The sequence below is a fragment of the Loxodonta africana genome, chromosome X, assembly GCF_030014295.1.
Source record: "Loxodonta africana isolate mLoxAfr1 chromosome X, mLoxAfr1.hap2, whole genome shotgun sequence".
In the NCBI taxonomy this organism is placed as follows: domain Eukaryota; kingdom Metazoa; phylum Chordata; class Mammalia; order Proboscidea; family Elephantidae; genus Loxodonta; species Loxodonta africana.
This window is the reverse complement of record NC_087369.1, coordinates 71,675,726-71,692,847: the sequence shown is the minus strand read 5'-3', so window position 1 is coordinate 71,692,847 and position 17,122 is coordinate 71,675,726. Positions and strand designations below refer to the sequence as shown.

The following is a 17,122-nucleotide window of genomic DNA, read 5'->3' as shown; positions in this document are numbered from 1 at the left end:
AGCAGGGAACTGAGGGCTGAGGCTCCATCCACACCAACTAGCCACCTGCAAAAGGGGTCTGAGGACAGTGGTGCCTACCAGTCTTTACAGGTACAAGCACTGGGTGTCTAAGGTACAGCTGCAGAGCCCACCCACCAGAGCACTCTAGAGAACAGAGACACTCCTTCCTCACTGGCACTTGGGGGAAGGCTGTCAGCACACTGCCTTCATCAGAGTGTGACCCCCTGCCAGTACGAGAAACTGGTGCATACAACCATCACCACTACTGCTCTAGATATTAGGTAACAGCCTATACCACACACTACGTGAATGACCATCAGGACACCTGAACTGATTCTATTCAAGAATAGTGAAAGGACTCATAGGATCATATACCTGGTAACAGCTCCAACCATCTGATAACAGGACATAAGTGCTTCAAAGGCTCCAACAATCAAGTTAGCACACTCTAGTAGCCCATCTGGGTATACTGAAACAAAACAAAACAAGAAGATAACACTCAGTGACCAAACAAAAAATAAATTATTCAAATAACTTATAGATAGCTCAGAGACAGCAGTCGATAACAAATCACATAAAGAAGCAGACCATGATTGCTTCTAAAACCCCCCAAAACAGAAAATCAAGATCTCTCCTGGATGAAGATATATCCCTGGAATTGTCAGATGTAGAATACAAAAGACTAATATACAGAACGCTTCAAGATATCAGGGATGACATCAGATATGAAATCAGACAATGTACAGAAAAAGCCGAGAAACACAAACATAAAGCAGTTGAAGAAATTAAAAATATTACATAAGAACATAATGAAAAATTTAATAAGCTGCAAGAATCCATAAAGAAACAGAGTTCAGAAATTCAAAAGAATAAAAATAAAACTACAGAACTAGACAACTCAATAGGAAATCAAAGGAGCCGAATTGAGGAACTGGAATGCAGAATTGGGGAGATGGAGAATAAGGCAATTGGCACCAATACACTTGAAGAAAAATCAGATAAAAAAAATTTTTTTTAAATGAAAAACCCTAAGAATCCTATGGGGCTCTATCAAGAAGAATAACTTGTGTGTGATTGGAATTCCAGAACGGGGAGGGATAACAGAAAATACAGAGAGAATTGTTGAAGATCTGTTGGCAGAAAACTTCCCTGACATCATGAAACATGAAAGGATATCTATCCAAGATGCTCATCGAACCCCATACAAGCTAGGTCCCAAAATAAAATCACCAAGACATATTATCATCAATGTGCCAAAACCAAAGATCAAGAGAAAATTTTAAAAGCAGCCAAGGATAAACGAAAAGTCACCTACAAAGGAGAATCAATGAGTTAGGACTACTCAGAGGAAACCATACAGGCAAGAAGACAATGGGATGACATGTATAGAGCAATGAAGGAGAAAACTGCCAGCCAAAAACCATATATCCAGCAAAACTCTCAAATATGAAGGCAAAATGAAGTCATTTACAGATTAACACAAGCTTAGAGAATTTGCAAAAATCAAACCAAAGCTGCAAGAATTACTAAGGGAAATCCTTTGGTGAGAAAATCAATAATATCAGATATCAACACAACACCAAGGAAACAGAACAGAACAACCTGATATCAACTCAGATAGGGAAATCACAAAAATGAAAGAAGATTAATAAAAAAAGCTCAAAACAGGGAATCATTGATGTCATTATCTAAAAGATGACAATAATCAATAAAGAGGGACTAAGCACAAGAGGCACAGATCTTCCATACAGACAGGAAATCAAGGCAATATAGGGCGATACAAGTTAGGTTTATGCTTAGAAAAACAGGGGTAAATATTAAGGTAACTACAAAGAGGACTAACAATTCCATACTTCAAAATAAAAACCAAGATAAACATAACGACTCAGCAAAGTAAATCCAACTACAAAGAAAAAGAGGAACACACAACTTACAAGGAAAACTTCTCAGCACAAAAAAGTCAGTGGAAAAATGAAATTGTCAACAACACACAAAAAAAGACATCAAAATGACAGCACTAAACTCATACCTATCTATAATTACACTGAATGTAAATGGACTAAACTCACCAATAAAGAAAGAGAGTTGCAGACTGGATAAAAAAACATAATCCAGCTATATGCTGCCTACAAAGAGACACCCCTTAGAATTAGAGACACAAAGTAAAACTCAAAGGATGGAAAAAAATATATCGAGCAAACAACAATCAAAAAAGAGCAGGAGTGGAAATATTAATTTCTGGCAAAATAGATTTTAAAGTTAAAACCACCACAAAGGATGAAGAAGGACACTATATAATGATTAAGGGAACAATTTACCAGGAAGATATAACCATATAAAATATTTATGCACCCAATAACAAGGCTGCAAGATACATAAAACAAACTCTAACAGCATTGAAAAGTGAGATAGACACCTCCACAATTATAGTAGAAGGCTTCAAAACATCACTTTTGGCGAAGGACAGGACATCCAGAAAGAGGCTCAGTAAAGACACAGAAGATCTAAATGCCACAATCAACCAACTTGACCTCATAGACATATACAGAACACTCCACCCAACAGCTGCAAAGTATACTTTCTTTTCTAGTGCACATGGAACACTCCATAGAATAGACCACATAATAGGTCATAAAGCAAGCCTTAGCAGAATCCAAAACACTGAAATATTACAAAGCATCTTCTCTGACTGTAAGTCCACAAAAGTAGAAATCAGTAACAGAAAAAGCAGGGAAAAGAAATCAAACACTTGGAAACTGATCAATACCTTGCTCAAAAAACAATGGGTTATAGAAGACATTAAGGAGAGAAAAAACAAATTCACAGACCCAATGAGAATGAAAACGCTTCATATCAGAACATTTGGGACACAGAAAAAACAGTGCTCAGAAGTCTCTTTATTTCAATAATTGCACATATCCAAAAAGAAGAAAGGGCCAAAATAAAAAATTATCACTACAACTTGAACAAATAGAAATACAGCAACAAAAGAAACCGTCAGGCACGAGAAGAAAACAAATATTAAAAATTAGAGCAGAATTAAATGAATTAGAGAAGAGAAAAACAACTGAAAGAGTTAACAAGACGAAAAGCTGGTTCTCTGAAAGAATTAACAAAATTCATAAACCATTGGCCAGACTGACTAAAGAAAAACAGGAAAGGAAACAAATAACCTGAATAAGAAATGAGATGGGTGATATCACAACAGGCCCAACTGAAATTAAAAGAACCATATGGGATTACTACGAAAAACTGTACTCTAATAAATTTGAAAACATAGAAGAAATGGATGAATTCCTAGAAACACATTACCTACCTAAACTAACACAACAGAAGTAAAACAACTAAATAGACCTATAACAAAAAAAAAAGAGATTAAAAAGGTAATCAAAAAACTACCCCCCCCCAAAAAAAGAAAAAAGCCCTGGCCCAGACAGCTTCACTGCAGAGTTCTACCAAACATTTAGAGAAGAGGAAACATCACTACTACTACAGGTATTTCAGAGTATAGAAAAGGACGGAATACTCCCTAACTCATTCGATGAAGCCAGCATATCCCTGATACCAAAACCAGGTAAAGACACCACAAAAAAGAAAATTACAGACCTATATCCATCTTGAACATAGATGTAAAAATCCTCAACAAAATTCTAGCCAATAGAATTCAACAACATATCAAAAAAATAATTCAACATGACCAAGTGGGATTCATACCAGGTATGCAGAGATGGTTCAAAATTAGAGAAACAATTAATGTAATCCACCATATAAATAAAACAAAAGACAAGAATCACATGATTTTATCAATTGATGCAGAAAAAGCATTTGACAAAGTCCAACACCCATTCATGATAAAAACTCGCAGCAAAATAGGAATAGAAGGAAAATACCTCAACATAATAAAGGGCATTTATACAAAGCCAACAGCCAACATCATCCTACATGGAGAGAGCCTGAAAGAATTCCCCTTGAGAACGGGAACCAGAAAAGGATCCCCTTTATCACCACTCTTATTCAACATACTGCTGGAAGTCCTAGCCAGAGCAATTAGGCTAGATAAGGAAATAAACTGCATTCAGAATGGTAAGGAAGAAGTAAAAATATCTCTATTTCCAGATGACATGATCTTATACATAAAAAAACCCTAAAGAATCCTCAAAAAAAACCTACTGAAACTAAATGAAGAGTTCAGCAGAGTATCAGGATACAAGATAAACATACAAAAATCAGTTGGATTCCTCTACAACAACAAAAAGAACATCAAAGAGGAACTCACCAAATAAATACCATTTACAGTAGCCCCCAAAAAGGTAAAATATTTAGGAACAAATCTTACCAGAGACGTAAAAGACCTATACAAAGAGAACTACAAGGCACTACTACAAAAAAGCAAAAGAGACCTACATAAGTGGAAAAACATAGCTTGCCCACGGAAAGGAAGAATTAACATTGTAAAAATGTCTATTCTACCAAAAGCCATCTATAGATACAATGCAATTCCAATCCAAATTTCAAAGACATTTTTTAATGAGATGGAGAAACAAATTACCAACTTCATATGGAAGTGAAAGAGGCCCTGGATAAGTAAAGCATTACTGAAAAAGAAGAACAAAGTGGGAGGCCTCCCTCTACCTGATTTTAGAAGGTATTATACTGCCATAGTAGTCAAAACAGCCTGATACTGGTACAACAACAGACACACAGACCAATGGAACAGAATTAAGAATCCAGACATAAATCCATCCACACATGAGCAGCTGATATTTGAAAAACGCCCAAGGTCAGTTAATTGGGGAAAAGACAGCCTTTTCAACAAATGGTGCTGCCATAACTGGATATCCATCTGCAAAAAAATGAAAGAAGACCCATACCTCACACCATGCACAAAAACAAAATCGAAATGGATCAAAGACCTAAACATAAAGTCTAAAACAATAAAGATCATGGAAGAAAAAAATAGGGACAATGCTACAAGCCCTAATACATGGCATAAACAGTATACAAAACATTACTAAAAATCTCAAAGAAAAACCAGATAACTGGGAGCTCCTAAAAATCAAACACCTATGCTCATCCAAAAAAAAAGACTTCGCCAAAAGAGTAAAAAGACTACCTACAGACCAGGAAAAAGTTTTTCACTATGACATTTCCGATCAGCGCCTGATCTCTAAATCTACATGATTCTGCTAAAACTCAACCAAAAAATACAAACAACCCAATTAAAAAATGGGGAAAGGATATGAACAGGCACTTCACCAAAGAAGACATTCAGGCTGCAAACAGATACGAGTGGAAATGCTCACGATCACTAGCCATCAGGGAAATGCAAATCAAAACTACAATGAGATTCCATTTCACTCCAACAAGGCTAGCATTAATCCAAAAAACACATAATAATAAATGCTGGAGAGGTTGTGGAGAGACTGGAACACTTATACCCTGCTAGAGGGAATGTAAAATGGTTCACTTTGGAAATCAATTTGGCGCTTCCTTAAAAAACTAGAAATAGAACTACCAGACGATCCAGCACTCCCACTCCTTGGAATATATCCTAGAGAAATAAGAGCCTTTACACGAACAGATATATGCACACCCATGTTCACTGCAGCACTGTTTACAATAGCAAAAAGTTGGAAGCAACCAAGGTCCCCATCAATGGATGAATGGATAAATAAATTATGGTATATTCACACAATGGAATACTACGCATCGATAAAGAACAATGTTGAATCCACGAAACATTTCATAACATGGAGAAATCTGGAAGACATTATGCTGAGTGAAATTAGTCAGCTGCAAAAGGACAAATATTATATAAGACCACTATTATAAGAACTGGAGAAACAGTTTAAACAGAGAAGAAAATCTTCTTCAATGGTTACAAGACAGGAGAGGGAGGGAGGACGGGAGAGGGGTATTCTCTATTTAGATAGTAGATAAGTTTTATTTTAGGTGAAGGGAAAGACAATACACAATACAGGAGAGGTCAACACAAATGGACTAAACCAAAAGCAAAGAAGTTTCCTGAACATACTGAATGTTTCAAAGGCCAGTATAGCAGGGGCAGGGGTTTGAGGACCATGGTTTCAGGGGACATCTAAGTCAATTGTCACAATAAAATCTATTAAGAAAACATTCTGCATCCCACTTTGGATAGTGGCGTCTGGGGTCTTAAACACTAGCAAGCGGCCATCTAAGACGCATCAATTGGTCTCAACCCACCTGGAGCAAGGAAGAATGAAGAACACCAAAGACACAAGGTAATTATGAGCCTAAGAGACAGGAAGGACCACATAAACTGGAGACTACATCAGCCTGAGACCAGAAGAGCTAGATTGTGCCCAGCCACAAACGATGACTGCCCTGACAGGGAGCTCAACAGAGAAACCCCGAGGGAGCAGGAGAGCAGCAGGTGATGGAGACCCCAAATTCTCGTAAAAAGACCAGACTTAATGGTCAGACTGGGACTGGAGGGACGCCGGAGGCCATGGTCCTCAGACCTTCTGTTAGCCCAAGACAGGAACCATTCCCAAAGCTAACTCTTCAGACAGGGATTGGGCTGTAATAGGGGATAGAAAATGATACTGGTGAAGAACGAGCTTCTTGGATCAAGTGGACACATGAGACTATGTTGGCATCTCCTGTCTGGAGGAGGGATGTGAGGCCACAGGGGGCCAGAAGCTACTCAAATGGACAAGAGGGGAGAGAGTGGAGGGAAGAACTGTGCTGGAATATTGGAGGGAGAGCAATTTGGTGTGTATGGCAAGGTGTATGTAAATTTTTGTATGAGAGACTGACCTGACTCGTAAACTTTCGCTTAAAGCACAATAAAAATTAATTAAAGAGGGGGGCCAAGATGGCTGACTAGGTAGATGCTACCTCGGATCCCTCTTGCAACAAAAACTCGGAAAAACAAGTGAATTGATCACATACATGACAATCTACGAAACCTGAACAACAAACACAGATTTAAAGAGTTGACCTGAGTGACAGAGACGGAGAACGAACAACTACGGGGAAGCAGTGACTGTTTTCGGAGCCTGGAGCCAGCGTCCCAGTCAGGTAACCTTGGCGATGGGCTTAGGACTGGGTACAGGGGAGCTGAACACAACATCTTGTGACGGCGCAAACACGGGGCGCAGCCCTACCCCCCTAAACTGACCCTGGGAGGGGGCCCAGCCGATCCGCGCAGGCAGCGTGGTGACGTAGCTGGTGGGAGGAGGTCCCTGGGAGGCAGTGACTGGTTTTGGAGCCGGGAGTGCAGAGTCCCAGCCGGGGAACCTTGGAGCCGGGTTTGGACTGGGCACAGGGGAGCTGAACACAACATTTTGTGATGGCGCAAACACAGGGCGCAGCCCTACTCCCCTGAACTAACCCCGGGAGGGGGCCCAGCCAGTCCGCAGAGGTGGCGCAGCGACGCGACTGGCGGGACGATAAGTCCCCGGGAGGCAGCAACTGATTTTGGAGCCGGGAGTGCAGCGTCCCAGCAGGGGAACCTTGACGTTGGGCTTTGGACTGGCAGCGGAGGATCTGACTGCGGCTTCAGCAGGCCAGACCTTCAGGGACAATCTCCACACAGCCAGCACACATAGGTGATACGCCCCTCGGGAATCTCAGATAAAACAGTCATCCCAAGCAAGATAAGCAACTTTGGCTTTATTCCGGGGTGTACTCTCTCCTGTTTTTCTGAACCCTCCCCTCCCCTTCCCAGGCGGCTTCATTAACATTGGAATTTCCTGAGCCAGAGGGAGAACGGCTCCGACTCTGCGGCTTTGCTTTTCCCTTTTTTTTTGGTCTTTTCCTAACCGATTCTTCCGGCCTGAGAGAAGCAACCACAAAAAACCCAGGGACCAAAAATTCTTCCCTAATTGGACTAAAAACACAGAACCAGCTCCAGCCAAGCACATATGATCCAAATCTCGGGCTTTCATCCTTACAGGGAACAAGGTGGCTGTAATAATGCAAAGGCAGTTCTGATAGGGATCTGACTGCATTTTTTTTAGTGGATTTACTGGAAAAACAAGATTCCCAGCTCTGATATCTCTGCTTATTCAACAGAGCCCTAACTGACCCACAACAGGGAACTGAGGGCTGAAGCTCCCCCCAGACCACCTAGCCTCCTGCCTGACGGGTCTAGGGAGAGTGACACCTACCAATCAGTAGAGGTACTTGCATTGGGGGCCTAAGGTACAGATGCAGAGCCCTCCCACCAAGGTGCTTTAGGAATAGAGACACACCTACCTCACTGACACTTGGGGGAAGCCTGTCAGCATCCTGCCCCCCCCGGAGTGTGAACCCCAGCTGCTAATAGAATCTGGTGCACACAACTATCACCACTACTTCTCGAGGTGGATAGGTGTTAGGGTGCATCACACACTTGATGACCCAAAATCAGATTCTACTCAAGAATAGTGAATAGACTCAGGCATATATATCTGGCAACAGCCCAAACCAGCTGGTAATAGGTCATAAGTAAGTCAAGGGGTACAACAAACAAGACAGCACAATCTAGTAGCCCATCCACGTATACTGAAAGAAAACAAAACAAGATAAGACTCAGTGAACAAATATAGAATAAATCACTCGGAGACAGCAGTCGCTATCAAACCACATAAAGAAGCAGACCATGACAGCTTCTACAACCCCCCAAACAAAAGAATCAAAATCTTTCCCAAATGAAAATACAATCCTGGAATTCTCAGATAAAGAATATAAAAAACTAATTTACAGAATGCTTCAAGACATCAGGGATGACCTCAGAAATAAAATAAGACAAACTGCAGAAAAAGCCAAAGAACACAATGATAAAACCGTTGAAGAACTCAAAAAGATTATTCAAGAACATAGTGGAAAAATTAACAAGTTGCAAGAATCCATAGAGAGACAGCATGCAGAAATCCAAAACATTAACAATAAAATTACAGAATTAGACAACGCAATAGGAAGTCAGAGGAGCAGACTCGAGCAATTAGAATGCAGAGTGGGAAATCTGAAGGACCAGAGAATTAACACCAACATAGCTGAAAAAAAATCAAATAAAAGAATTTAAAAAAAGGAAGAAACCCTAAGAATCATGTGGGACTCTATCAAGAAGGATAACTTGCGTGTGATTGGAGTCCCAGAACAGGGAGGGAGGACAGAAAACACGGAGAAAATAGTTGAAGATCTCCTGACAGAAAACTTCCCTGACATCATGAAAGACGAAAGGATATCTATCCAGGATGCTCATCGAACCCCATTTAAGACTGATCCAAAAAGAAAAACACCAAGACATATTATCATCAAACTTGCCAAAACCAAAGATAAAGAGGAAATTTTAAAACCAGCCAGGGATAAAAGAAAGGTCTCCTTCAAGGGAGAATCAATAAGAATAAGTTCAGACTACTCAGTAGAAACCCTGCAGGCAAGAAGGCAATGGGATGACATATACAGAGCACAGGAGAAAAACTGCCAGCCAAGGATCATATATCCAGCAAAACTCTCTCTGAAATATGAAGGCAAAATTAAGATATTTACAGATAAACACAAGTTTAGAGAATTTGCGAAAACCAAACCAAAGCTACAAGAAATACTAAAGGAAATTGTTTGGTCAGGAAACCAATAATATCAGATACCAGCACAACACAAGGTCACAGAACAGAACATTCTGATATCAACTCAAATAGGGAAATCACAAAAACAAATTAAGATTAATTTAAAAAAAACGCTCAAAACAGGGAATCATTGAAGTCAATATGCAAAAGATCACAATAATCAAAAAGAGGGACTAAATACAGGTGGCATCGAACTGCCATATGGAGAGGGATACAAGGTGATATAGGACAATACAAGTTAGGTTTTTACTTAGAAAAATAGGGGTAAATATTAAGGTAACTACATAGAGGTATAACAACTCCATAACTCAAAATAAAAGCCAAGAAAAATGTAATGACTCAACAAACATAAAGTCAAATACTATGAAAATGAGGATCTCACAATTTACAAAGAAAAATGTCTCAGCACAAAAAAGTAAGTGGAAAAATGAAATTGTCAACAACACACATAAAAAGGCATCAAAATGACAACACTAAACACTTATCTACAATTACGCGGAATGTAAATGGACTAAATACACCAATAAAGAAACAAAGAGTCTCGGACTGGATAAAGAAACACGATCTGTCTATATGCTGCCTACAAGAGACACACCTTAGACTTAGAGATACAAACAAACTAAAACTCAAAGGATGGAAAAAAATATATCGAGCAATCAATAAGCAAAAAAGAAGAGGAGTAGCAATATTAATTTCTGACAAAATAGACTTTAGACTTAAATCCACCACAAAGGATAAAGAAGGACACTACATAATGATAAAAGGGACAATTGATCAGGAAGACATAACCATATTAAATACTTATGCACCCAATGACAGGGCTGCAAGATACATAAATCAAATTTTAACAGAACTGGAAAGTGAGATAGACATCTCCACAATTATAGTAGGAGACTTCAACACACCACTTTCGGAGAAGGACAGGACATCCAGTAAGAAGCTCAATAGAGACACGGAAGACCTGCTTACAACAATCAACCAACTTGACCTCATTGACTTATACAGAACTCTCCACCCAACTGCTGCAAAGTATACTTTTTTTTCTAGCGCACATGGAACATTCTCTAGAATAGACCACATATTAGGGCATAAAACAAACCTCTGCAGAATCCAAAACATTGAAATATTACAAAGCATCTTCTCAGACCACAAGGCAATAAAACTAGAAATCAAGAACAGAAAAAATAGGGAAAAGAAATCAAGTAAGTGGAAACTGAACAATACCCTCCTGAAAAAAGACTGGGTTATAGAAGACATTGAGGGAATAAGGAAATTCATAGAATGCAATGAGAATGAAAATACTTCCTATCAAAACCTCTGGGACACAGCAAAAGCAGTGCTCAGAGGCCAATTTATATCGATAAATGCACACACACAAAAAGAAGAAAGAGCCAAAATCAGAGAACTGTCCCTACAACCTGAACAAATAGAAAGTGAGCAACAAAAGAATCCATCAGGCACCAGAAGAAAACAAATAATAAAAATTAGAGCTGAACTAAATGAATTAGAGAACAGAAAAACAATTGAAAGAATTAACAAAGCCAAAAGCTGCTTCTTTGAAAAAATTAACAAAATTGATAAACCATTGGCTAGACTGACTAAAGAATACAGGAAAGGAAACAAATAACCCGAATAAGAAACGAGAAGGGCCACATCACAACAGATCCACCTGAAATTAAAAGAAACATATCAGATTATTACGAAACATTGTACAAATTTGAAAACCTAGAAGAAATGGATGAATTCCTGGAAAAACACTACCTAACACAATCAGAAGTAGAACAACTAAATAGACCCATAACAAAAAAAGAGATTGAAACGGTAATCAAAAAACTCCCAAAAAAAAAAGCCCTGACCCGGATGGCTATACTGCAGAGTTCTACAAACTTTCAGAGAAGAGTTAACACCACTACTACCAAAGTTATTTCAAAGCATAGAAAATGACCGAATACTACCCAACTCATTCTATGAAGCCACCATCTCCCTGATACCAAAACCAGGTAAAGACATCACAAAAAAAGAAAATTACAGACCTATATCCCCCATGAACATAGATGCAAAAATCCTCAACAAAATTCTAGCCAATAGAATTCAACAACATATCAAAAAAATAATTCACCACGACCAAGCGGGATTTATACCAGGTATGCAAGACTGGTTTAATATTAGAAAAACCATTAATGTAATCCACCATATAAATAAAAGACAAAAACCACATGATCTTATCAATTGATGCAGAAAATACATTTGACAAAGTCCAACAACCATTTATGATAAAAACTCTCACCAAAATAGGAATAGAAAGAAAATTCCTCAACATATTCAAGGGCATCTATGCAAAGCCAACACCCAACATCACTCTAAATGGAGAGAACCTGAAAGAAAGCATTTCCCTTGAGAACGGGAACCAGACAAGGATGCCCTTTATCACCGCTCTTATTCAACATTGTGCTAGAGGTCCTAGCCAGAGAAATTAGGCTAGACAAAGAAATAAAGGGCATCCGGATTGGCAAAGAGGAAGTAAAATTATCTCTATTTGCAGATGACATGATCTTATACACAGAAAACCCTAAGGAATCCTCCAGAAAACTACTGAAACTAATAGAAGAGTTTGGCCGCGTCTCAGGTTATAAGGTAAACATACAAAAATCACTTGGATTCCTCTACATCAACAAAAAGAACATCGAAGAGGAAATAACCAAACCAATACCATTCACAGTAGCCCCCAAGAAGATAAAATACTCAGCAATAAATCTTACCAAAGATGTAAAAGACCTATACAAGGAAAACTACAATGTACCACTGCAAGAAATTCAAAAGGATATACTTAAGTGGAAAAACATACCTTGCTCATGGATAGGAAGACTTAACATAGTAAAAATGTCTATTCTATCAAAAGCCATCTATACATACAATGCACTTCCGATCCAAATTCCAATGTCATTTTTGAAGGTGATAGAGAAACAAATCACCAACTTCATATGGAAGGGAAAGAAGCCTCGGATAAGCAAAGCATTACAGAAAAAGAAGAAGAAAGTGGGAGGCCTCACTCTACCTGATTTCATGAACCTATTATACAGCCACAGTAGTCAAAACAGCCTGGTACTGGTACAACAACAGGCACATAGAACAGTGGAACAGAATTGAGAACCCAGATAGAAATCCATCCACATACGAGCAGGTGATATTTGACAAAGGCCCAGTGTCAGTTAATTGGGGAAAAGATAGCCTTTTTAACAAATGGTGCTGGCATAACTGGATATCCATTTGCAAAAAAATGAAACAGGACCCATACCTCACACCATGCACAAAAACTAACTCCAAGTGGATCAAAGACCTAAACATAAAGACTAAAACGATAAAGATCATGGAAGAAAAAATAGGGACAACCTTAGTAGCCCTAATACAAGGCATAAACAGAATACAAAACATTACCAAAAATGACAAAGAGAAACCAGATAACTGGGAGCTCCTAAAAATCAAACACCTATGCTCATCTAAAGACTTCACCAAAAGAGTAAAAAGACCACCTACAGATTGGGAAAGAAATTTTCAGCTATCACATCTTCGACCAGCGCCTGATCTCTAAAATCTATATGATTCTGTCAAAACTCAACCACAAAAAGACAAAGAACCTGATCAAGAAGTGGGCAAAGGATATGAACACGCACTTCACTAAAGAAGATATTCAGGCAGGTAACAAATACATGAGAAAATGCTCTCGATCATTAGCCATTAGAGAAATGCAAATTAAAACTACAATGAGATTCCATCTCACTCCAACAAGGGTGGCATTAATCCAAAAAACACAAAATAATAAATGTGGGAGAGGCTGCGGAGAGATTGGAACTCTTATACACTGCTGGTGGGAATGTCAAATGGTACAACCACTTTGGAAATCTATCTGGCGTTATCTTAAACAGTTAGAAATAGAACTACCATACAACCCAGAAATCCCACTCCTCGGAATATACCCTAGAGAAATAAGAGCCTTCACACAAACAGATATATGCACACCCATGTTTATTGCAGCTCTGTTTACAATAGCAAAAAGCTGGAAGCAACCAAGGTGTCCATCAACGGATTAATGGTTAAATAAATTGTGGCATATTCACACAATGGAATACTACGCATCGATAAAGAACAGTGACGAACCTGTGAAACATTTCATAACATGGAGGAACCTGGAAGGCATTATGCTGAGCGAAATTAGTCAGAGGCAAAAGGACAAATATTGTATATGACCGCTATTATAAGATCTTGAGAAATAGTATAAACTGAGAAGAACACATACTTTTGTGGTTACGAGGTGGGGAGGGAGGGAGGGTGGGAGAGGTTTTTTTACTGATTAATTAGTAGATAAGAACTGCTTTAGGTGAAGGGATGGACAATACTCAATACATGGAAGGTCAGCTCAACCGGACTGGACCAAAAGCAGTTTCCGGGATAAAATGAAGGCTTCAAAGGTCAGTGGAGCAAGGGCGGGGGTTTTGGGACCATGGTTTAAGGGGACTTCTAAGTCAATTGGCAAAATAATTCTATTATGAAAACATTCTGCATCCCACTGTGAAATGTGGCGTCTGGGGTCTTAAATGCTAACAGGCGGCCATCTAAGATGCATCAATTGGTCTCAACCCACCTGGAGCAAAGGAAAATGAAGAACACCAAGGTCACACGATAACTAAGAGCCCAAGAGACAGAAAGGGCCACATGAACCAGAGACCTACATCATCCTGAGACCAGAAGAACTAGTTGGTGCACGGCCACAATTGATGACTGCCCTGACTGGGAGCACAATAGAGAACCCCTGAGGCAGCAGATCAGTGGGATGCAGACCCCAAATTCTCACAAAAAGACCATACTTAATGGACTGACTGAGACTAGAGGAATCCCAGCGGTCATGGTCCCCAAACCTTCTGTTGGCACAGGATAGGAACCATTCCCGAAGACAACTCATCAGAGATGAAAGGGACTGGACAGTGGGTAGGAGAGAGATGCTGATGAAGAATGAGCTAATTATATCAGGTGAACACTTGAGACTGTGTTGGCATCTCCTGTCTGGAGGGGGGATGGGAGGATAGAGTGAGTTGGAAGCTGGCAAAATTGTCACGAAAGGAGAGACTGGAAGGGCTGACTCATTAGGGGGAGAGCAAGTGGGAGTACAGAATAAGGTGTATATAAACTTATATGTGACAGTCTGACTTGATTTGTTCACTTGAAGCTCGATAAAAGTTAATAAAAAAATTTAACTAAAAAAAAAAAAAGAAATAGCTTCCCAAATGGTTACCCCTTCTAGGGAATACAGAGGCCTGGAGTGGGGGTGGGAAGTCTTACTTATGTTCATTTCTTGGTATGCTGGGTCTCAATTTTTTTTTTTCTTTTTGACATTTTAACATGTGGTATAATGTTCACTGTAGACCTGGCCCCTTCCAGTTAGACCTGAACCTGAATTTAGGAATTGAAGGGAATAACATAATCTATTTTTGTGTAGTTGTTCTTGTTAGATGCCTTTGAGTCAGTTCCGACTCATAGTGGCCCTATGTAAAACAGAGCAAAACACTGCCCAGTCCTGCACCATCCTCACAATTGTTGCTATGTTTGAGCCCATTGTTGCAGCCACTGTGTCAATCCTTCTCATCAAGGAAGATGACTTGTGGGATGAAACCCTTCTGTAGCAGGAACAGGGGCCTTATGGTAGTTATCCCAGCTTCTACAGATGCAAGTGGTAGTTTTCTTATTATTTATTCATACTAGTTTACACAAAACTTTATAAAACGTGGCTGGTAAAGAAAATGTCCCCAATCCAAATTATCCCATTTGGTCCTAGGGAAGGTATAAAATCAATATAAATGACAAAGTCACTATTCTAGGAAAGAGCACATGGAACAAGGAGGGGTGGTAGTATATAGTTCCAATGAGAAAATAAGCTACAACTGCCAAAATGTGTGTGCTTTGTCTGAAGCCAGGCCTGACTGCAGCCTTTTACCCTCAGGTATGGCAGCAGCTGGTCCGTGCACATGCTAGACACTCAACAAAAGTTTATTATATCAATAAATACTCCACATTTGCCTTTCTCCTTTCTGTCATTTTTGAGAAGAGGAACTGTTAAGTCAGAAGCCCTCAGTGCTTTTGTATTTTGTGCTTGGATCCTTTAATATTTTTCAGCGTGTGTAAGAACACCTGTTTTAAGGTTAGACCTGGTTAGAATCCTGATTCTACCACTTAAGAGCTATATCAATCTGAGATTTCTATGGAAGCTGTTTGGATTTGGCCTTGGCTTGACTTCTCATATGCTGTGTGATATTTCTAGGCCTCAGCTTCCCCATCTGTAACACGGAAATAATAAAAACATCTGTTTCAAAAAAAATCTTTCTAAAGCATTTAAATAGTGCACTACAAAAGCACAAATGATATCTAAAAAGATACAACTCTAAAACTAATCCTGGTGGTTTCTAGGAGTAACAGCTATGTTGAGGTTTTCCAAGTAGAAACTGAGGTCAAAGGAGAAGGATTTGACAGTAAAGATAACCATTCCAATGCCAGGATGCCAAACCACTGCATGAAACCACCAAGCTTCATGCAGTATCAACAGCCTTTCTGTATGCTCAAGAAAATCTCCCTTGTTGACATAGGCTGATCTTTGAGACCTCCCAGGACTTATACTAAAGCCTTTACCATTGTTTGCCTCTGACGGAAAGAGGACTACACAGTTATTGAGCACCTAATATGTGTCAGGTCCATATCAGACCTTATCTTACTCTCCATCATAGCCCCAAGAGGTAGAGATTATCTCCATTTTATAAATGAGAAAACTGAGACTCAGAGATTTTAAGTGATTTGCCCAAGAACTCAGAGCTAATAAATAATATATCTTGAATTCAAAGCAAGCCTGTTTATGTTTCTTCCTCTACATTACACTATTCCCTAGACTAACATGTGCCAGGTCAAATTGAAGCCTAATGGATTTGGATTTTTGAGTACTATAAGGGGAATAAAATTCTCACCTCTAGATACCACATTTCCTTTACAATAAATAATACTTCTTTACTCAGTTTTATCTTTATTTATTGTGACCTTGCCTCTTTCCTAAATGCATTTGAGGTGGTTTATAATAAAAGATGATAGATCTATAATTTAGTTATCATAACAGAAAATCAAAGTCATGAAAAGGAGGAAGCAATTGTGCCAAGTACAAGGGCTATTGTAGTTAACATGACTGAACATTAAATTTGGTTCTGAGTTCGCAAGAAGTCAACCCAAAAACCACCTGCTTTTAATAAGTTTTGTATGAATCTCCTTGAGAGCAGGCTGGAAAAGCACTTTGTAAAGTGCTAAACCAAAAGCCCATTGCTGTCAGGTCAATTTTGACTCATAGGGACGCTATAGGACAGATCAGAACTGCTCCATAGGGTTTCCAAGGCTGTACTCTTTATGGAAGCAGACTGCCACATCTTCTCCCTCAAAGCAGCTGGTGGGTTTGAACCCCCAACTTTTTGGTTAGCAACTGAGCACTTAGCCACTGCGCTACC

The 17,122-nt window shown here is 39.2% G+C and overlaps 1 long non-coding RNA gene across 1 annotated transcript in view; it reads right to left on the bottom strand.

Annotated features, from left to right (window-relative positions):
- The window catches only part of LOC135228920 (uncharacterized), a 58,819-nt gene that overhangs the window by 35,597 nt on the left and 6,100 nt on the right, over positions 1-17,122 (bottom strand). Inside the window, exon 2 of the long non-coding RNA XR_010319791.1 lies at positions 376-469. This is a non-coding gene — a long non-coding RNA (uncharacterized LOC135228920). The remainder of the gene's footprint in view (positions 1-375; positions 470-17,122) is intronic.